Source organism: Lycium barbarum, chromosome 6 (assembly GCF_019175385.1).
Source record: "Lycium barbarum isolate Lr01 chromosome 6, ASM1917538v2, whole genome shotgun sequence".
Taxonomy (NCBI): Eukaryota; Viridiplantae; Streptophyta; class Magnoliopsida; order Solanales; family Solanaceae; genus Lycium; species Lycium barbarum.
Window position 1 is genome coordinate 83,189,885 of NC_083342.1, and position 23,410 is coordinate 83,213,294.

The following is a 23,410-nucleotide window of genomic DNA, read 5'->3' on the forward strand; positions in this document are numbered from 1 at the left end:
TTCACCCGTTGATTAAGGAATCTGCTAATTTCTACAAAAAACGGACGAAATGGCAAGCAGCGGACAGTTCGGTCATGTCAACAACAACGAAATTGTGGCTGAAAACGAGAACAGTGGGTTACGAAACCTACTTGCAGATCCAATCGACCCAAACTCTGTTGACTCGAGAGAAGGCCTCAACCGGTAGAACACCGTGAATCAGGAGAATGCCGCTTACCGGCCACTGATCCCTTGAATACTCATAACTCAATTACCTTATCTCGGGCTCAGGGCCGGAAAACACCAGATACTCCTGATGAGATTAACTTACGTTTAATTTTTGAAATGTTGCAGGAACAGGGGACTTCCATAGCCGAACAAGGGATTGCAATAGCTCAGCTGCAGAGCAAAAATGATAAGGCAGCTCCGAAAAGGTCAAAAGGGGTCACCGAACCAACGAGGAATGAAACACGGATAGTCGAGATTAATGGATCGGGAGCTGGATCATCCACCGAAGTTCTGAAGATGCTCGAGACCTTGGCAAAACAGGTAGATTCGATGGAAAAGAGGGTGGAAACGTATAACTCTCGGGTGGATCAGATCCCGAGAGCTCCGCCGATTCTGAAAGAGTCGGATTCAAAGAGGTACATTCAAAGACCTTTCCCTCCAAGTGTGGCTCCGAAATTGATCTCGAAGAGGTTCAAGATGCCGGATATCCAGAGATACTGTTATATCCCGTATTTTTGAACGTCAGATTATTTGCTGAGGTGGGGCCCACACATCGAGATTTTTTTTGGGACATCTGAAAATTCATATGAATCACATATGAGAAGTTAAACACAACTCAAGAAGGACCCTTGGGCCAAATCAAAGTGGAAGTCCTCCAAACGAATATTTTTAAGAAAACGTTTTCGGGTGATCTGACTTCAAGGGAAACAAAATGGTATTATAAGTTTGGAATTTGGAGAAATACCAAGAAATAGAAGTTGTAGATAATTGAATTAGCTTTCCAACCATAGGTCGTGGGTCCCCAGGTGACGTCGGTACAAGGAGATATGAACGTTTTAAGGTCGAAAGGTCAGTGGGCTAGGCCCAACTCGGGACCAAACCGAGTTGGCCCAAAAAAAAAAAAATAATAATAAGGCCCAAATTTTTGAGGCCCAACCGGCCATGGTTATGGCCCAAGCCCATATTAAATAAATTTGGTCAATAAATGAGATGACGAAGTCATCTTTATCACACAACCTCTAGAATATTCAAGAAGTTGAAGAACAAGAAAGAGAAGGAGAAACGTTGAAGGCCATTTCGGCCAAGATCAAATTTCCAAGGAAAAATTGATAAAAATTCTTCAAAAATTATTTTCTACCAAGTAAAGGGTGCTTAACAAGGTGGAGTTGTTGTTGGAGCAAGAAAGATTCAAAATCATACAAGATGCCAAGTTGTAGTTAAGTGAGAAGTTGAAGAAGAAAGGTGAGTTTTGATCTTTCTTTATGTGTTGTACATGGTTTATATGTGTTGTAGTAAGTTAAAATGGATGAAATTCATGAAAGAGAGGAATATGGTATGTGGCCGTGTATATATATATATGTGTAGGAATCATGTTTCAATTATTTTGTTTAGTGTTTGGTTGTTGTTGTTGTAAATACTATATTGATAATGGAAGTTGAATGAATTTTGAGAGGTTGTAGTGTGTATGTTGGTGTTGGCCGTGTGGTTATGGTGAAAGATGGAAGAGAATAAGTCAATTTTATTTAATATTTTGCTTGTTGTTATGTTGTGGACTCTATGTTGCTAATGAATGTCTAAGTACCTTAGTGAAGTTGTAGTAGTGGAGACTTGTTTTAGAAGTTATATGAATGGAATGTAATGTTCTTGCATGCGTGGAAGGTAATGTGGCTAGTATGATGTTGTTGGAATATAGATTATGAGGTTTCTATTGTTTTCATTAAAGTTAGACAGTATTTAGAAGGAGTAGTAAGTTGATTGAATGTAGAAGTTGTTAGTGTTGTTGTTATTGGAATTGTGGTTGATAATTTGGCCGGGTTTGAATTCCCGGGTTGTTGTTGATTGAAATTAGCCAAGTTGAACTTGGTGGGATGGAGTATTTATAGGGGAAGTGCTGCCGAAATTTCGGTAGCCAACTGTTTCCTTAAGATTCTAACTCTAAGAATCCTAATAGGAGTTTTGGTAAACATGACCAATTTGCAGATTTTGACGAGATTGCGACGTGAATTTGGAATAGCAAAAGGAGCGGAAAGAGGTATGTAAGACTTCACTCTTCTTTCTATGGCATGTCTTAGATGTAATAAGTCGGGTACGAGCCTCGGGGACAACCCTAGTCCCCGGAATCCGCACCTAAAGTTTTCCACTTTTTGTTCAATAGAATTGAACTAGAAAGTGTGCAAATGATGGAAAGACCTCTTAAACCCTTAGAACTTGCACGAGTGGGACCCGATTACCCTAGAACCCTCACAAGTAATGACATGACACGTAATATATGTAAATAACATACGCCACCCCATCCGGCCCGAGATGGGCCCGATACACTCGGATTTTTCCTTACAATCTTGCTTGACTTATTAGAAGTGAATCCAAAGGGAACTGGCATTGTTCGACGCTACGATATGACCTACCATGTCATGACCAGATATGCTATGATAAGATATGCTACGGTAAGCTATACTATGACATTATATGCCATGATTTGCCACGACAGGACATGATATGACAAGTTATGCTATGCTATGGTAAGACATGCTATGACACGCTATGCTATGACACGACACGCTATAACATGCTATACTATGATACGATGTACTATGATATGATGTACTATAGCCCGACATGTTATGATACGATACAATACGATACGATATGATAATACATGACATAATATAAGTTCTATCTTCTATGACTCCTTGACATTATTAATTATACACTATGTTATTGCTTGTCTCATTTTCCATGCCTTACATACTCGGTACACTATTCGTACTGACGTCCCTTCTTGTGGACGCTGCGTTTCATGCCGCGCAGGTCAGCAGACAGGTGGACTTGATCCTTAGGAGTTCTACCAGCGATACTCTACAGCGCTCCAGTTGTTCCGGAGCCTCACTCCAGTGGTACTATTTTGTTTATGTATTTTCGGGCACGACAGTACTCGACCCTTTCTATGTATAAGTGTACTATGTCTAGAGGCTCGTACACAGATATGCACAGTCAGTTATGTACAGTTAGGTATGTGATATTTTGGCATCTTAATGCTACTATATGAAGTAATAGCGAAGCTTACTAGTCTATGTTCGTAATGACGCTGCTAATGGTAATGTTCAGTTCAAAAAAAAAAAATGTGGCACTGTTCACATGGCTTGTTAAGCGATACAGGTAAAATGATAGGTAAGGGGTGCTCGGTACAAGTATCGGGTACTCGTCACGGCCCCTAAGTCGGGTCGTGACACAAGTGGTATCAGAGCAGTTCGGTCCTAGGAGTTTGTCTATGAGCCGTGTCCAGTAGAGTCTTGTTTATGGGTGTGTAGCGCGCCACACTTATAAACAGGAGGCTACAGGGCATTTAGGAAATATGACCTTCTTTGTACTCAAGATCGTGCGATAGAGCTATGCTACTAGGTTTCCATATTCTTTTCCTAATCCTGAGTTATGGTTTCAGTAACGCCGCCGAAGAAGAAAGCTAGGGCGGCCCAGAAGGGCGAGACGGTGGCTGGAAGGAGAGTTGAACAGGAGCTAGAAGAAGGAGAATCCCATAATGAAGCTCCCCCTCAGACTCCTCCTGCTTCCCCTATATCAGCAGAGCAGGAAAAAGTTCCAGCTCCAGCCCCCGCACCTCCAGTTCCACCGCCAGCAGCTCCGGGCCAGCAGATGGCAGAGGCCATCCAGTTATTGACCCAGTTAGTCGCCGCACAGGCTCAGCGACAAGATTTAGACCTGGGAGATAGGGCGGTAAGCGCAAGGGCCCGTGACTTTATTACCCTGAAGCCGCCAGAGTTTTATGGATCAAAGCCAGAGGAGGACCCGCAGAACTTTATAGATGAGATGCTGAGGACTCTGAGGATTATACATGCTTCAGATACGGAGTCCGTAGAGTTGGCTTCATACAGGCTGCGGGATGTGGCAGTTCTGTGGTACAGTAGCTGGATATCATCGAGGGTAGCAAATGCACCCCCTCCGGTTTGGCAGGAGTTCACTGAGGCGTTCCTGCGACATTTCCTACCGCCAGAGGTTCGACGGGCTCGAGCCGATATGTTCTTGAACCTGAGACAGGGAAATATGAGCGTTCGAGAATACAGCCTCCGTTTTAATTCATTAGCCAGGTATGCTCCAGCCATGATAGCGGATAAGGGAGATCATGTACACCGATTTGTGAGTGGGCTAGGGCCACATTTGGTTAAGGAATGTTTGACAGCTTCACTCCAGGACGGGATGACTATTACTCGAATCCAGGCCCACGCCCAAAATCTGGAGGAACAATATCAGCCACGGCGAGAGGAGCGTTACCCAGATAGGGGTTCCAGAAAAAGGGGCAGGTTTTCCAGGACTAGAAGCGAGTACAGAGGGGGACAGGCACAAGAGCAATTCAGGCATTCAGAACAACCGGCGGCCAGTGCACCGCCTCGATTTACGGATAGGGGATTTGACCGTTCTACTTATTCGGGAGCAGGTCAGGACACTAGAGCTTCGGGGTCCCAGTATAGAGTTGAATCCAGCAGGATGATGCCACCCCCGCCACGGTGTACCCGGTGTGGTAGGCCACACTCGGGACAGTGTTACCGGGATACAGGTGCGTGCTATGCTTGCGGACAGACTGACCATTTGATGCGAGATTGTCCGCTAAGGAATGAGAGAAGCAGAGCTCAGCCCACCGGGTCAGCAGTGAGTTCCTCACCGTCCGTGCGCCCTCCAGGACAGGCTTCCCAGGCTCCAGCAGGCCGTGGCCGAGGCAGAGGAGGGACACCCAGTTCATCCGGACCTCCATATCGTATATACGCATTGACAGGACGGCGGGATCCTGGACCTTCCACCAATGCGGCCGCAGGTACACTTCCGGCATCTTTTCTATAATATATGGATGTTAAATTGAATTGGATATTACCTTATCTTGCACCGTCCCTTGTATTATGGAACATATAAAGAATTCGGGAAAATTCAGGACAAGAGTAACCATACACACGAATACGAAGTGAATATTAGTGACCACGAAGGCTAAAATAGTCATTAAAAGAGAAAGATGCGTTACGAGGGCGTTTTGAACATTGCCGAGACCCCAACTTGCCCCATATTATGTGATATAGGTAGTACGGGGAAGCGGAGGTAAAAATACTAACACCGAGACACTGAAATGCATTAAAGTTTCAAGGTTAAGCGTGCTCAGGTGGGAGTAATTTCATGATGGGTGACCCCCTGGGAAAAATGCTGAAAAGTTCATAAATGTGGGAACAAGAGACGATTGTGAAATTAGGTAGTCTAATGTAAATTAGAGTGTGTGAAGTGGCTAGAAACCCTATAGAAGTCGTGTAGGCCGAGATCGACTATGACGATTCAAGATCCAATAAAGGGGACTTATTAACGCAGGGCCAGTGTTCGGAGCTAACTCAATTGGCCTACGGCCTACGGGCAACCTAAGTCCCTAAAATGGATATGTTAAGCGACGTGTGAGATAATTACAAAGGAGACCTCCCCGAAGCATTATAATACACTATGAGGCCAGTTTAACATTCGAGGACGAATGTTCTAAAGGGGGGGAGAATGTTATATCCCGTATTTTTGAACGTCAGATTATTTGCAGAGGTGGGGCCCACACATCGAGATTTTTTTTGGGACATCTGAAAATTCATATGAATCACATATGAGAAGTTAAACACAACTCAAGAAGGACCCTTGGGCCAAATCAAAGTGGAAGTCCTCCAAACGAATATTTTTAAGAAAACGTTTTCGGGTGATCTGACTTCAAGGGAAAAAAAACGGTATTATAAGTTTGGAATTTGGAGAAATACCAAGAAATAGAAGTTGTCGATAATTGAATTAGCTTTCCAACCATAGGTCGTGGGTCCCCAGGTGACGTCGGTACAAGGAGATATGAACGTTTTAAGGTCGAAAGGTCAGTGGGCTAGGCCCAACTCGGGACCAAACCGAGTTGGCCCAAAAAAATCAAAAAACATAATAAGGCCCAAATTTGTGAGGCCCAACCGGCCATGGTTATGGCCCAAGCCCATATTAAATAAAATTTGGTCAATAAATGAGATGACCAAGTCATCTTTATCACACAACCTCTAGAATATTCAAGAAGTTGAAGAACAAGAAAGAGAAGGAGAAAAGTTGAAGGCCATTTCGGCCAAGATCAAATTTCCAAGGAAATATTGATAAAAATTCTTCAAAAATTATTTTCTACCAAGTAAAGGGTGCTTAACAAGGTGGAGTTGTTGTTGGAGCAAGAAAGATTCAAAATCATACAAGATGCCAAGTTGTAGTTAAGTGAGAAGTTGAAGAAGAAAGGTGAGTTTTGATCTTTCTTTATGTGTTGTACATGGTTTATATGTGTTGTAGTAAGTTAAAATGGATGAAATTCATGAAAGATAGGAATATGGTATGTGGCCGTGTATATATATATGTGTAGGAATCATGTTTCAATTATTTTGTTTAGTGTTTGGTTGTTGTTGTTGTAAATACTATATTGATAATGGAAGTTGAATGAATTTTGAGAGGTTGTAGTGTGTATGCTGGTGTTGGACGTGTGGTTATGGTGAAAGATGGAAGAGAATAAGTCAATTTTATTTAATATTTTGCTTGTTGTTATGTTGTGGACTCTATGTTGCTAATGAATGTCTAAGGACCTTAGTGAAGTTGTAGTAGTGGAGACTTGTTTTAGAAGTTATATGAATGGAATGTAATGTTCTTGCATGCGTGGAAGGTAATGTGGCTAGTATGATGTTGTTGGAATATAGATTATGAGGTTTCTATTGTTTTCATTAAAGTTAGACAGTTTTTAGAAGGAGTAGTAAGTTGATTGAATGTAGAAGTTGTTAGTGTTGTTGTTATTGGAATTGTGGTTGATAATTTGGCCGGGTTTGAATTCCCGGGTTGTTGTTGATTGAAATTAGCCAAGTTGAACTTGGTGGGATGGAGTATTTATAGGGGAAGTGCTGCCGAAATTTCGGTAGCCAAGTGTTTCCTTAAGATTCTAACTCTAAGAATCCTAATAGGAGTTTTGGTAAACATGACCAATTTGCAGATTTTGACGAGATTGCGACGTGAATTTGGAATAGCAAAAGGAGCGGAAAGAGGTATGTAAGGCTTCACTCTTCTTTCTATGGCATGTCTTAGATGTAATAAGTCGGGTACGAGCCTTGGGGACATCCCTAGTCCCCGGAATCCGCACCTAAAGTTTTCCACTTTTTGTTCAATAGAATTGAACTAGAAAGTGTGCAAATGATGGAAAGACCTCTTAAACCCTTAGAACTTGCACGAGTGGGACCCGATTACCCTAGAACCCTCACAAGTAATGACATGACACGTAATATATGTAAATAACATACGCCACCCCATCCGGCCCGAGGTGGGCCCGCTACACTCGGATTTTTCCTTACAGTCTTGCTTGACTTATTAGAAGTGAATCCAAAGGGAACTTTTGATCCCGATTTCGTTACCAAATGATAAGTATTATGACTTCTCCAACGAGGACCCTTCCATGACAATAATGATAACAATGACGTTAGATAAGAGGATATGCCTATGATACGCACTACCGGAACGACTCTATGACCAAGATAACTAAGCTAAGTATCTTATGTAAATATGAAAATGATAAATTAATTTTTGAATCTTATTTATATTTCCTAGCTATGACTTTATTTTCTAAAGATTTCAAAGTCTATGAACTGTCATCTATGATGCCCACAATTTCATTCTACGTTTACTTTAATACTATTCTCCATTGACCATCTCACCTTAAAATATTCGTCCCTTCGAGGTGAGACAAGAGCGATCACGAGTATTCCATAATGTAATCGGAGGTCACCGGCCTTACGCCGCTCCGATGGCTATATGATTTTTCCTTGGGCTCCCTTGTGTGCTTATAGGATATATACATATAGAAAACATGTCTATGTATATAAGACATGCATATATATATATATATATATATAAAACATGTACATGTATATAAGATATGTATAAGTATATAAAAGATATATATGTATATAAGATAAGTAAATGTATATAATACATGTATATGTATGCAAGCTATGTATATGAACCTGGGTTGGGGGGGAAAGGATACATGGGGGAAATGGGAAGGGAAATATGTTTCACTGCCACCTGATCAGCTGGCTTATCATCCCGGACGCGGGGTGCCCGGACGCGGGATATATGGGTGAGCCGGTGTATATCGGCGCTATGTGGGTGAGCCGGCATTGTTCGACGCTACGATATGACCTACCATGTCATGACCAGATATGCTATGATAAGATATGCTACGGTAAGCTATACTATGACATTATATGCCATGATCTGCCACGACAGGACATGATATGACAAGTTATGCTATGCTATGGTAAGACATGCTATGACACGCTATGCTATGACACGACACGCTATAACATGCTATACTATGATACGATGTACTATGATATGATGTACTATAGCCCGACATGTTATGATACGATACAATACGATACGATATGATAATACATGACATAATATAAGTTCTATCTTCTATGACTCCTTGACATTATTAATTATACACTATGTTATTGCTTGTCTCATTTTCCATGCCTTACATACTCGGTACACTATTCGTACTGACGTCCCTTCTTGTGGACGCTGCGTTTCATGCCGCGCAGGTCAGCAGACAGGTGGACTTGATCCTTAGGAGTTCTACCAGCGATACTCTACAGCGCTCCAGTTGTTCCGGAGCCTCACTCCAGTGGTACTATTTTGTTTATGTATTTTCGGGCACGACAATACTCGACCCTTTCTATGTATAAGTGTACTATGTCTAGAGGCTCGTAGACAGATATGCACAGTCAGTTATGTACAGTTAGGTATGTGATATTTTGGCATCTTAATGCTACTATATGAAGTAATAGCGAAGCTTACTAGTCTATGTTCGTAATGACGCTGCTAATGGTAATGTTCAGTTAAAAAAAAAAAATGTGGCACTGTTCACATGGCTTGTTAAGTGATACAGGTAAAATGATAGGTAAGGGGTGCTCGGTACAAGTATCGGGTACTCGTCACGGCCCCTAAGTCGGGTCGTGACAGATACGACGGTACAACGGACCCGCAGGAGCACGTGACTTCTTACACTTGTGCCATAAAAGGCAATGATATCAAAGATGATGAAATTGAGTCCGTGTTGAAAAATTTTTGGGAAACACTATCGAAAGGAGCGTTAACCTGGTATGACCATCTGCCCGAGCATTCAATCACTTCCTTGGAAATGCTCGCAGATGCGTTCATAAAAGCCCATGCCGGAGCTAAAAAGGTGCAAGCACGGAAGGCGGACATCTTCCGTATAGCCTAAAGGGATGATGAGTTGTTACGAGAATTTGTGAACCGCTTCCAAAGGGAACGGATGGAGCTCCCTCCGGTTCTGGAAGAATGGGCTGCATAAGCTTTCACCAAAGGGCTTAATCCTCGGAGCTCGACTGTCTCATTCAAACTGAAAGAAAATTTGTTGGAATATGAGGCTGTAACCTGGGCAGATGTTCATAACAGATACGAATCAAAGATTCGGGTAGAGGATGACCAACTCGAACTTCCCTGGGGACCCATTAATATGAGTAAAAGCTCTGAGAGGTCGAGGAAAAATTACGACCCGGAGATGAAACCATCGAGGGAAAGGTACCGGCCATACTCTCATTCAGAAAAACCAAGCTTCAGGTCGGAAAAAACAAAGGTTGGCCCCAGCCACTTCTCGGGTTGGGGTGATAAACGGGCCGAATGCGCGTCAAACAGTCAAGGCCTTTCATTTAGAAGTGATGCCGGGAGTTCGGCTAGCAACAAAGACTTATCGAGGATATCAGAGTACAACTCAACATCAACACCTCGGACCTCGTCTCGGCTATCGACCGTATCACGGAAGCTAGATGGCCTAGGCCATTGAGGTCAGACCCGGGCCAACGGGACCTGAGCATGGTGTGTGAATATCACGAAACCCATGGATATAGAATTGAGGACTGTCGCCAATTAAGGGAGGAGGTGGCTCGCTTATTGAAGAATGGCCACCTTCGAGAATTCCTGAGTGAACGAGCTAAAAGCCACTACAAAGAAAGGGAGTCTCACAAATGGGCCAAGCCGGTGGAACCTCAACATGTAATCAATATGATAATTGGGGAAACGAATGCTCCTCGAGGGCCGGTGATGAAACGAACAAAGGTTTCCGTTGTACGTGAGAAGCGCAACCGGGATTATGTACCCGAGGGTTCCATCTCCTTCAGCAACGAGGATGCAGAAGGCATCATTCAACCGCACAATGATGCATTGGTAATTTCTATCCTTATTTTCAGATCACAAGTTAAACGTATTTTGATTGACACAGGTAGCTCGACCAACATCATCCGGTGGAGAGTGGTGGAACAGCTAAGGCTACTCGACCAGATTGTACTGGTAGCCCGAGTACTCAGCGGGTTCAATATGGCAAGCGAAACCACGAAGGGAGAAATTTCATTGCTGGTCAACGCTGACGGAACCATATAGCAGACGGTATTCTATGTCATCGAAGGAGATATGAAGTACAATTCTTTGCTCGGAAGACCATGGATTCATAGCATGAGAGCAATCTCATCAACACTACACCAGTTGCTGAAGTTCCCGACTCCGGAAGGGATAAAATGTATCCGAGGCGAACAGCCTGCAGTAAGGGAAATGTTCGCGGTCGAGGAAGCGCCCCTTTTGCCAAAAAATCTGGATTAAAGAGATGGTGAATTAATCGGAGGCAAGGACACCAAGTAGCAATTAAAGAATACGGGTTCGAAAGCGGAGCATAAGGGATCAGATCCAGTTGATGAAGAGGACGAATTTGGCGCACCCAGGTTGTTCGTATTACCGGATGACTCTAATGCAACCAAGTCTACCGTGGAGGAGATAGAACAAGTCATCTTGTTCGAACATCTACCAGATAGAAATGTATACCTGGACATGGGGTTAACCTCGGAGCTCAGGAACAAGTTAATTAAATTTCTTCAAGCTAATGCAAATTTTTTTGCATGGTCCCATATAGATATGACAGGTGTGCCACCAGAAGTCACGACTAGGCTCAGCCTCGATAGGAGATTTCCCCCGGTGAAGCAGAAAAAGAGGCCAATGGTTGAGCCGAAACATGCCTTCGTAAAAGATGAGGTAACAAAGCTTTTAAAAATAGGCTCTATCCGGGAGGTAAAATACCCAGATTGGCTAGCTAATGTAGTAGTGGTGCAAAAGAAAGGTAATAAATTTAGTGTTACACCTCGGAAAATTTTTCGTTCATGCACAGTGAATAGACTGACGAAGGGCATGACGTATGCGATGTTTTGATAAGTAAGAAATAAAATTTGATGATTTTGAATGAGATTTCAAAGACATTCAAAGTAAGAGAAGAAAGTTTGCCAAGAGGAGGCAAGACATACGAGATGTATCGGAAAGGATTTACGAGTAACGAGTTAATGATGATTTAATGATGCTTTGGAGAAGAGTTATAACGTCCCTTAGATTGGTATTGAGGTGTTCAACAAGTGTCAAGAAGGTTCCATAAGGATTGGAGATCAAACGAGTCAACGAGAACGACTTTCGAAAAACTGTGGATTGTACGGTCCACTATACGGACCGTACAAAAGATACGGGCCGTAAGTATGGCCGTATAACCTGTCCAGAGAAGAGCCTCTGCTGGAACTATTATACGGTCACACATACGGACCGTATAAATTGTACGGACCGTATGTGTGTCCGTATAAATGTGTCGGGACAGATTTTGTGTATTTAATAAGGGACCAAGTTAATTTCATTTCATTTTCCCTTTCACGCCCCTTCTCTCTAGAACTCTCTAGAACAATTCTCCCACAAGAATTCAAGAGATATTAGTGATCAACTTCATCAAACCAAGTGAATCGAGTGTAAGAAACTCATTAAAGTCCATCCAAGACAAGGAATCCAAGTGAAGGTGAAACTAGGTGTTTGCTCAAGTGAAGTGTTTGCACTCAAGGTTCATTTCTACACCATCTAAGGTAAGTTTTATGGTATTTTCGATGTTGTTTAAGGTATTGAAAAATTGAAACACTTGGATTGTAGAAGAATATAGAAAATGAGTCATGAATGTGGGAATAGTGTCACTTTTGAGTAATAGCTTGGGTTGAGTCATGATTCTTGATGTGTTATGATTATGGTTATGTTATAAATGATATTAAGGACATGGGGTAAGCATTATATGTTAGAAAACGTACTAGTATACTATGACCATGATTATGGATGAATTGAAGTGGAATTGTGAAATGAGGGTAATGTAGATGAATGACGATTGTTGGTTATGATATTGTGAACGTTATTATAAATGTTTGGGAGTTGATATAAAATATGGGGAATGTTGTATAAACAAAGGAAATGCTACCCAATTTTCTCTAGCTTTAGTAAGCACGTTCATATAATCGATTAACTAATGTGAATGCGAATTCTCTTGAAGGTAGAAACGTGAGCATTGAAGGAGAACAATCAAGCGATGGAAATTGTTAAACGAAAGAGGTATGTAAGGATAGTCCCTTCTTTCTAAGGCATGACTCCTATAGCATGAATCCTTCTATCTTTCCATGATTTTCCTACATATCGGAAACTATGAGTCTACGACCATGAAGAGCTTCATCCAAGATAAAGAAAAGAGACACGCTACGAGCATGACAATACTGATGATGAATCTAAGTCTAGAAGTCCTCAAGCTCATGAATGACATTCCTACGAAGATGATAATCCTTATATGATTCCTATGATATTATTTCCCCTACCTCTCCATGACGTTCTTACATTCCGGGAACTATGAGTCAACATTGATAAAGATCTTCTGATGAGATAAAGATGAGGAATATGTCATGAATGTGATAATAATGATGATAAGTTTAAGCCTAGAGATTCTAAAACAAGGAATGATGTCTATGAATTTAATGATCCTATTTACGATCTATTGATGTTGTTTGTTGTATACACTCACCTTATATGCTAATTCCTTCAAGGTGAGGCAGAATGCTTATGAATGCTCCATAATGTAATCGGGGGTTCACGACCTTATGTCACCCCGACATTGTTATAGATTGTTTATAAGCTCTAATACATGTCTTATGACCAATGTTTCGAAAGATTACGAATCTATGTTCGTAGAGGATTTCGTATGAGATAAAGGCAAGAGATACGTTATAAATGCGATGATGGTAATGATGAGCCTAAGTCTAGAGATTATAAAATCTATCATACGATATTTATACGAAGTTCATGCTACGAATATGATATGATTATCATGGATTGTCTTTAAATTCAAATGTATGCTCTAAGAAAAGTTATGATAAGCTTATGAGATGTATGTGATGGAAATGATGATGATGAGATATACCGAGCCTTGTTATGGCCGGGTACGGAAGACATGTATGTGATATTGTCGAGCCACTACGTGGCCGAATACGGAAGATGCTTTATGTGTATGAGCAGATACAGTACTACGATGATGATGATATATATATATATATATATATATATATATATGATACGATGATATATGCGCTATGATGATACATGTATTATGATGATATATGATATAGGCATGAAAGGTATCCACTCTTGAAAGTCGCGCAGGTTATGTCTTCATCTTATGTTTCATGACTTCTCTATTATGTTCATTTCATTCATGTCTTACATACTCAGTACAATATTCGTACTGACGTCCGTTTTCTTTGGACGCTGTGTTCATGCCCACAGGTAGACAGGGAGGCGACCCAGATTTATAGAAGCTGATAAGCAGACTTTTGAGAGCACTCCATTATTTCAGAGGTGCCATTGATTCACTATTTTATGTACATATATGTTTTGGGCACGACGGGGTCCTGTCCCGTCCATATGTCTAGTACTCTAGTAGAGGCTCGTAGATACGTATGTGTGGGTAGCATGGTCTCACGATGTCATTATTGTACGTATACTATTTTGATAGCCGAAGGGCTTATGTATATAAATGTAAATATGTTTCAAATGAAAAATGGTTTTCCTACGATTATGAGCGTAAAAAAATACGACAGTATGCAGAATGAGTAATAAAACGAGTGGTGCTCGGTGGTTAGCCCCGGGTACCCGTCATGGCCCTAGCCGGGCCGTGACAAAAGTGGTATCAGAGCAGTTCAGTCCTAGGAAGTGTCTACAAGCAGTGTCTAGTAGAGTCTTTTTATGGTGTGTTGCGCGCCACATCTATAAACAGGAGGCTACAGGGCATTTAGGATGGTTACTCTTCTTTCATCTCTAAGATCGTGCGATAGAGCTAAGTTATAGGAAATAAGATTCCTTATACTAACCCTTGATTGCAGCAGAAGAACAGTATTGACCGAAGAAAGTGATTGATGATGTTGAAGTTACAGAGCTAAGTCACTTCGTTGAGACCACGTTATCGGGGTACGTATTCATATGTTGATAAATTGGTTGTCATAGAGGTAAATCGATGTAAGTACAACAGAGAAATTGATTAAATGTATCTCTTGATGATAAGTTCGGTTATAAGTTGAGAACTAAGCAAATTGAATGAATCAGAACAAATGTAAGCGACGGTACGAAAGATGTGTTTTGAGTAAGGTAAGAATATTGAGGTATGATTGAAATTTAAAGCTAAAGGATGAAAGGAAAAGTAAATCGGAAGGGATAACAGGGCAGATCTGTAAAGGATCAGGTACATCTCGAAGTGTAATAGTGTTACACCCCGTATCTTGGAACTAAGGTTAGACTCATATCATTAGAGTTTTAGTGGAAAAACTGAAGATTTGAACGTTTTGCGAAAATGGTTGATAGGCCTACTTCGGGCAGTGATAACTCCTTGATTAGTTGGGAATTTGGGAAAGTACCCTCAATGAAAGTTGTAGCATGTAGAAATACCTTTCTAACTATATAAGGACCAAGCCAATCAGAGATCGGAGCAAGGAGATATGATCGTCTCAATATGGCTAATAGTAAGACACTTAAAATTCGATAGAATCGGCTAAATTTTCTGTCGTCCAGTCAAATTTGGTGAAACTCCGTTGGGAATTTGAGGAAACTTAAAACATGAAAGTTGTATCCCTTTGAAATATCTTTCCAACGGTATATTGTGGAGCCCAAACAGAGCTCTGTACAGGAAGTTATGTCCATTTTACCGAACCCTGTGCAGAACCGACACCCATCGCTCTTTCAGGCGCGTGGGGGCGCGTGCGATAGCCCCGCATCGCGGGCCGATCGCGCAAGTCTGAGTATTTAGCTGCAGAACATTGCGAGATGGTCCCGCATCGCGGAACAATCGCGAATTGGGTCAGGTTCGGGTCAAAAAGTCGGGTTACGCGTTTTTAGTTATATCTAAGGTTTGGTGTTTATTTCCCCAGCACCCCATTCACGAAAAATTACCCTAAAGTCAATAAGAACAAGTCCCAAGCCTCAAGAACCATACAAGGTAAGTGTTATCATGATTCTAGGTTGAATTCAAGTCCCTAATCTCTTTCTAACTTGAGTAAACCCTTCTAATCAATAGATTTGTGAGTGGAACATTATTGTTGGGCGTGGAAACCCTAGAACTTGAATTCAAGAGGATTGAACGTCAAAAAGGTAATGTTTCTACACTCTAATTATTCATAATAGTGAATTGATGAGTTCTTGGGAGAATAGTAAATGGGTTTAGTAAAGAGAATTACACGAACTATAGTAGGGTTTTGAATTGTTGACTTGAGATTGTTATAATGATATGGGTGATGGAGAATGATGTTAATTACATCTAATTGAGATTGTAGAATCACCTAGAAGTAATAGACTGGGAATTGGGTGAAGAAACACCATTAATGGAGATTGTGGAGTTTTATGCCCACTAAGTGTTTGATAAAATGCTTAGATGACCAAAGCATGAATATTATTGCTAATATAGAATCGCTTTGGCTTGTATTGATATAGATCAAAGTTGAAAGGGGTGACGAACATTGTATTACGCTCAAAGGCTGGAATTAAGGTATGTGAGGCTAACTATCTACGTTAGGAAATGTTCATGATTCTCCCTATGCCTCATTCTTCATACTTGTCAGTAATTTGACTCAGAATACAGTTTAGCCCTAGTTTTATGATATGTTGTAGAACTGTTATCTTCTAGGGTTGCAGTTACAGAATTCGTTCATGGTTATCAATTTGAATATCATGAACTCAGCACGTAAACTTTATAGACTTATGTATTGTTACCACATGAGTCTCAGTCTAGAAATTCAGTATGCTCAGAAACAGTCAGTGTTTTCAATTCAGTCCAGCATGTCTATTTCAGTTCAGCATTGTTCATTGTTGTCATGGTCTCAGTCCTTATTAATTAACCATAATTATACATATGTGATTTTGCCCGAGGGCACAACACAGTCTTGTGTATACGTATACATGGCCGAGGCCATTGACTGACGCACTACTAGGCCGAGGCCATAGCGTGCATTTATTATTGGGCCGAGGCCCCACATATACAAACACAAATAATACAGATGATTCAGATACAGAGCAGGGAGTATTCATATCTCTACTTCCTTGCTATTACAGTTACAGTTATCAGTTTCAGTTTCAGTATTTTATTGCTTCAGTTGCTTTACATACCAGTACAATTCAAATGTGCTGATGTCCCTTTTTATTGCTTGGGGGCCTGCATCTCGCGATGCAGGCAACGATATACAGGTTGACGATTCAGCTATTTAGGAGTGCACGTATCAGCTACTGGTGAGCCCCAAATTCCTTCGGGGCGTTGTCAGCTATCCAATTATTTCAGTTTATAGACAGCTCTATTATTCAGTACTCTTAGAGGCTTCATAGACACAGTTCAGACAGTCAGATATTTATTATGTTAGCCTTGTTGGCAGTCGTTCAGTTGTTTGGTTTAGCCATGTTGGCTACTTTCAGATATGTTCAGATTGTCTAAGTATTTCCGCATTATGATATTTCAGTGAGACTTTTAGTTAATCAGCATGTGTTAGTTTTATTTTATAAATTAGTTATGTTTTGGTATCACATGTTGATTCAGTCAGCCAGTTGGTTCGCTCGGTCACATTCAGTCAGGCATCGGGTGCCGTGTTACGTCCAGGCCCAGGTTCGGGGCGTGACAAATAGGGCTGATCAGAAAGAGTAAAGGAGTATGAGGCATAAGGGGTATTAGTTGTGCATGAGACTTAGGCCCTGGGAAACAAAGATGACGTTACAAGTGAACTTTGAGCATCGAAGAAGAGGGCAAGTGACATTATATGGATGGTATGGATAACTAGGCATACTACTATTGTGAGCATCCCTATGAGACAAAAGTTGTTAGTTGGAGCGAATTGACTCATAATTACCAGATGAGCTAAGTAAAATACATCCTTGTTCAGACTGCTATGTCGGTTGTATTACTTGATTGTAAAACTGCAAGATGAGTATGTCAAGACTTCACACATGAATTATCGTAGCTATAAATTACGGGAAACGGCATGAATTAGATGTAGTACAGTAAGGGATATATGTAAATTCAAGATTTGAAGGTGAGGCAACGGATCTGAGAATGGTGTAAGTAGAACCCTTAAAGGGGGGAAGCGAGTAAAGAAAATACAAGTGTAGAGGTTGAGACGATGGACCCTAAGATGTGACAGATATAGACTCTAAAACAAAGAGTGAGAGTTACGTAGAAATGAGTCTAATAACTAATGAATAAACGAACACGAATTAAGCAAGCATCTCAGACTGTACGATCTATTGATGTTGTTTGTTGTATACACTCACCTTATATGCTAATTCCTTCAAGGTGAGGCAGAATGCTTATGAATGCTCCATAATGTAATCGGGGGTTCTCGACCTTATGTCACCCCGACATTGTTATAGATTGTCTATAAGCTCTAATACATGTCTTATGACCAATGTTTCGAAAGATTACGAATCTATGTTCGTAGAGGATTTCATATGAGATAAAGGTAAGAGATCTGTCATAGATGCGATGATGGTAATGATGAGCCTAAGTCTAGAGATTATAAAATCTATCATATGATAGTTATACGAAGTTCATGCTACGAATATGATATGATTATCATGGATTGTCTTTAAATTCAAATGTATGCTCTAAGAAAAGTTATGATAAGCTTATGAGATGTATGTGATGGCAATGATGATGAGATATACCGAGCCTTGTTATGGCCGGGTACGGAAGACATGTATGTGATATTGTCGAGCCACTACGTGGCCGAATACGGATGATGCGTTATGTGTATGAGCAGATACGGTACTACGATGATGATGATGATATATATATATATATATATATATATATATATACATATAGATGATACGATGATGTATGCGCTATGATGATACATGTATTATGATGATATATGATATAGGCATGAAAGGTATCCACTGTGTAAAGTCGTGCAGGTTATGTCTTCATCTTATGTCTCATGAATTCTATATTATGTTCATTTCATTCATTCCTTACATACTCAATACAATATTCGTACTGACGTCCGTTTTCTTTGGACGCTGTGTTCATGCCCACAGGTAGACAGGGAGGCGACCCAGATTTATAGAAGCTGATAAGCAGACTTTTGAGAGCACTCCATTATTCCGGAGGTGCCAATGATTCACTATTTTATGTATATATATGTTTTGGGCACAACGGGGTCCTGTCCCGTTCATATGTCTAGTACTCTAGTAGAGGCTCGTAGATACGTATGTGTGGGTAGCATGGTCTCACGATGTCATTATTGTACGTATACTATTTTGATAGCCGAAGGGCTTATGTATATAAATGTAAATATGTTTCAAATGAAAAATGGCTTTCCTACGATTATGAGCGAAAAAAAAATACGACAGTATGCATAAGGAGTAATAGAACGAGTGGTGCTCGGTGGTTAGCCCCGGGTACCCGTCATGGCCCTAGCCGGGTCGTGACATTTAGAATGTGTTAACTATAAGGATTTGAATAAAGCATGCTCGAAGGATTAGTTTCCGATGCCCCACATCGATCGAATGATCGATTCAACTGCCGGGCATAAGATGTTAAGTTTTCTCAATGCTTACTCTGGGTACAACCAAATCCGGATGCACCCGGAGGATCAAGAGAAAACATCCTTTATTACCCGATACGGGACTTACTGTTATAATGTCATGCCTTTCGGGTTAAAAAATGCCGGAGCAGCTTACCAACGCCTAGTTAATGGAATGTTCGAAGAACAGATAGGTAAAACAATGGAAGTTTATATTGATGACATGGTAGTCAAGTCCCTGGAAATAGAGGACCAATTAAAACATTTGCAGGAAACCTTTGATGTACTTCGCAAATACAACATGAAGCTTAACCCGAAGAAATGTGCTTTCGGTGTCCGATCAAGCAAATTTTTGGGTTTCATGGTGTCAAATCGGGGAATTGAAATTAACCCGGACATGATCAAAGCCATCGAGGATATTGAGGTGGTGAACAACGTCAAGGGAGTGCAGAGGATCATCGGAAGGATAGCGGCACCGAGCCGTTTCATTTCGAGGTCTTCGGATTAAAGTCATCGTTTCTTCTCATTACTGAGAAAGAAGAATGACTTCATCTGGACACCACAATGCCAAAAAGCTTTGCAGGAATTAAAAAGATACTTATCGAGTTCGCCTCTGCAGCACACACCGAAGGAGGACGAACAGTTGTTTCTATACCTTACCGTGTTCGAGGTAGCGGTAAGTGGTGTTTTGGTCCGAGAAGAAGCAGGTACACAATTTCCAATATATTATGTGAGTAGGACTTTGGGGGATGCGGAGACTCGTTATCCACACCTCGAAAAGTTGGCCTTAGCATTGGTAAGTGCATCATGAAAGTTGAAACCCTACTTTCAATGCCATCTGATATGTGTAGTAACTACTTACCCGCTAAAAAATGTCATGCATAAACCGAAATTATCGGGTAGACTGACCAAATGGGCCGTAGAGATTAGCGGATATGATATCGAATATAAACCTAGGACAGCTATTAAGTCTCAAATGTTGGCCAATTTTGTGGCAGATTTTACCCCCGCCATGATCCCGAGGTCGAGAAAGAACTTTTGCTAACCTCAGGAAAGTCTTCGGGTATCTGGTCTCTACACACAGATGGGGCTTCGAACCTAAAAGGTTTCGGGTTGGGCATTGTCCTTAAAACCCCCGCCGGTGATACCATTAGACAGTCGATTAGAACTATTAAATTAACTAACAATGAAGCCGAGTATGAGGCTATGATTGCCGGTTTGGAATTGGCTCGGAGTCTAGATGCTGAAATAATCGAAGAAAAATGCGACTCTCTCTTGGTCGTTAACCAAGTAAATGGCATCTTCAAGGTTAAGGATGAGCGTATGCAAAGATATTTGGATAAAACTTAGGTGATACTACATCGGTTTAAAGAGTGGACCATGCAGCATGTACCCAGAGAGTAGAATAACGAAGCCGATGCATTGGCCAATTTGGGCTCTTTAGTCAAAGCGGAGGAAATCAACCCCGGTACCGTAATGCAGTTAATGAATTTGGCGGTAGAAAACGGGCAGGCCGAGATAAACACAATGGGTCTAACTTGAGTTTGGCGCAATAGATACATCGACTACTTGCAAGATGGGAAGCTCCCGAGCGATCGAAAAGAATCACAGTCACTCAGGACCAAAGCAGCACAGTTCTGCTTAATAGACAGTCAATTGTATCGACGGTCTTTCTTCTGACCCCTAGCCAAGTGTTTGGGTCCCGGAGAAACCGATTATGTGATGAGAGAAGTGCACGAGGGTACCTGCGGTAACCACTCCGGTGCAGAAGCCTTAGTTCGAAAAATCATCAGAGCCGGTTATTACTGGAATCGAATGGAAGATGATGCGAAGAACTTTTTCCGCAAATGTGACGGGTGTCAAAGGCATGCCCCGATAATCTATCAACCTGGGGAGTTTCTACACCCGGTGATATCGCCTTGGCCGTTCATGAAGTGGGGAATGGACATCGTCGGTCCTTTGCCATGGGCTCCAGGTAAGGCTCGTTTCATTCTGTTTATGGCTGATTATTTCTCAAAATGGGTTGAAGCGCAGGCTTTCGAAAAGATTAGGGAAAAAGAGGTTATTGACTTCATATGGGACCATATTATCTGTCGTTTTGGCATCCCAACCGAAATAACTTGTGATAACGGCTTAGTTCGTTGGCAGCAAGGCCAATAATTTCCTCGAAGGGTTGAAGATCAAAAAGATTGTATCGACTCCGTATCACCCGAGTGCAAACGGACAGGAGGAATCCACGAACAAAATAATAATTCAAAATCTGAGGAAAAGACTCAAAACATCGAAACATCATTGAAGGGAAGTGCTGCCGGAGGTATTATGGGCTTACAGAACTACGTCAAAATCAAGCACGGGAGAAACACCTTTCTCGTTGGTCTACGGGGCCGAAGCTCTGATTCCCGTAGAAGTTGGCGAACTGAGCCTCCGATTCAAATACGCCACCAGCGGGTCAAATGAGGAGGCCATGGTTGTAAAACTCGACCTGGCGGACGAACTACACGAAAATGCGTTGGTCCGTTTAGCAGCTCAGAAACAGAGAATGGAGAGGTACTACAACCGGAGGGCCAATTTTCAGCATTTCCAAGTTGGGGACTTGGTGCTTCGAAAAGTTACTTTGAACACCAAGAATCCCAATGACGGGAAGCTGGGTTCGAACTAGGAAGGGTCGTACAAGATAACCTGAATAATGGGAAAAGGATCGTACCAACTGGAATCCATGGACGGACAACGATTGCGCAATAACTGGAACTTGGCTTATTTGAAGAAATACTACTGCTAAGGTATGGATGCCTACCCTTGTGATCACCTTTTATTAACTTGTCTTCTTGTTTGCAGAAGTAGAGTACCGAACGAAGTTAGGTCTGAAAACACGTGTTGCACTCTTTTCCTTAGTACGATTTTATCCCGAGGCGGGTTTTCCTACAAGATTTTTTAATGAGGCAACAAGTACAACGTGTTACTTTATGAAAACGAGGCAAAGTACCCGGGAACGCAGAGTCTGCCCCTCGAGTGGGGACTTGATAGTGCTTACCCGACCATGCAGCTCGGATAAACACTAGGGGACTATCATACCCACATCGAGGTCTATGTCAGAAAGGTGGAATGAGTTCAACTCACCAAAGTAGATGAAGAAACACTGTTAAGTGCTACCCCGGAAAGGTCCTCAAAATTTTAAGTTTCTCATCTTTGTCTAATCCCGGACCTTCTTGTGTTAGGCTTCGATGTAAGGACCAAACAATCAAAAATGAATCGTGTTCACTTAGTATTTGCTTCGGCAAAAACAGAAGGAAACGGATGAAGTCTCTATTATGTACGTGCAAATACTTGCAATATAAAGAAAGTTATGAAAAATTCGTCTCGGACATATCTTTTTATTAAATACCCTATACGGGGACTACCATTGAAATTCGGCAAAAGGCAACAAGGTCACGTTGAACCGAGCCAAAATCTTTTAACACCCTCAAATGGGGACTGCCATCTCAAAATTTGACAAGGCAGGGATTCAGGTATCCGAACCTAATTTATTATAAGTAAGCGGTCGGAAAAGGTTAAAGCAATTTAAAAACCTCGGCCTAAAATGCCCAACGTGATTCGGAGACGTTTGAATTCACGAAGCATAAATAAGCCCAGCGGGCAAATCACTCGATCAAATCATCGGTCAAAAACGTACCGAACGAAGAGAAAATCCAACACTTAAGATACGCACAATTAAAAAAAAAAAGGTGACTCCGAACCTTTGATTATTCCTAACGGGATAAGTGATTAAGGCAAATGTCGTAACATACATTCGGATAAAAGAATGAAGAAAACAACAACTAAAAGGTAAATACGCATTTCATATGTAAAGCAAAGTCTTTACATTTGGACTTTCCACAAGTTAAAAAGCAAAAACAAAATAAAGGCTCGTACAGGCCCTGATCAACCCGGTATGGTTGGAACCAGAGTTCTCGGAAACCGTTCGCTCGAAATCATCAGACTCAGCGTCAAGAGCTTTCTTGGCCTTCTCCTCGATTTCTTCGGCTTCGAGTATCCGAGCCTGGAGGTCCCCTAATCCATTTTGGGCCTGTTCGAGGGTAACCCTCCGGGATTTCCACCGCTCATACTTGACCAAAATCGTAGAACGAGCCTCGACAACCTTAAGAGACTCTTCAAAGTCGGCCTCGGCTTTTTCCAATTTAGCCGCTAGTTCGGATCTCTCTTCGAGAAGAACTGTTTAAATT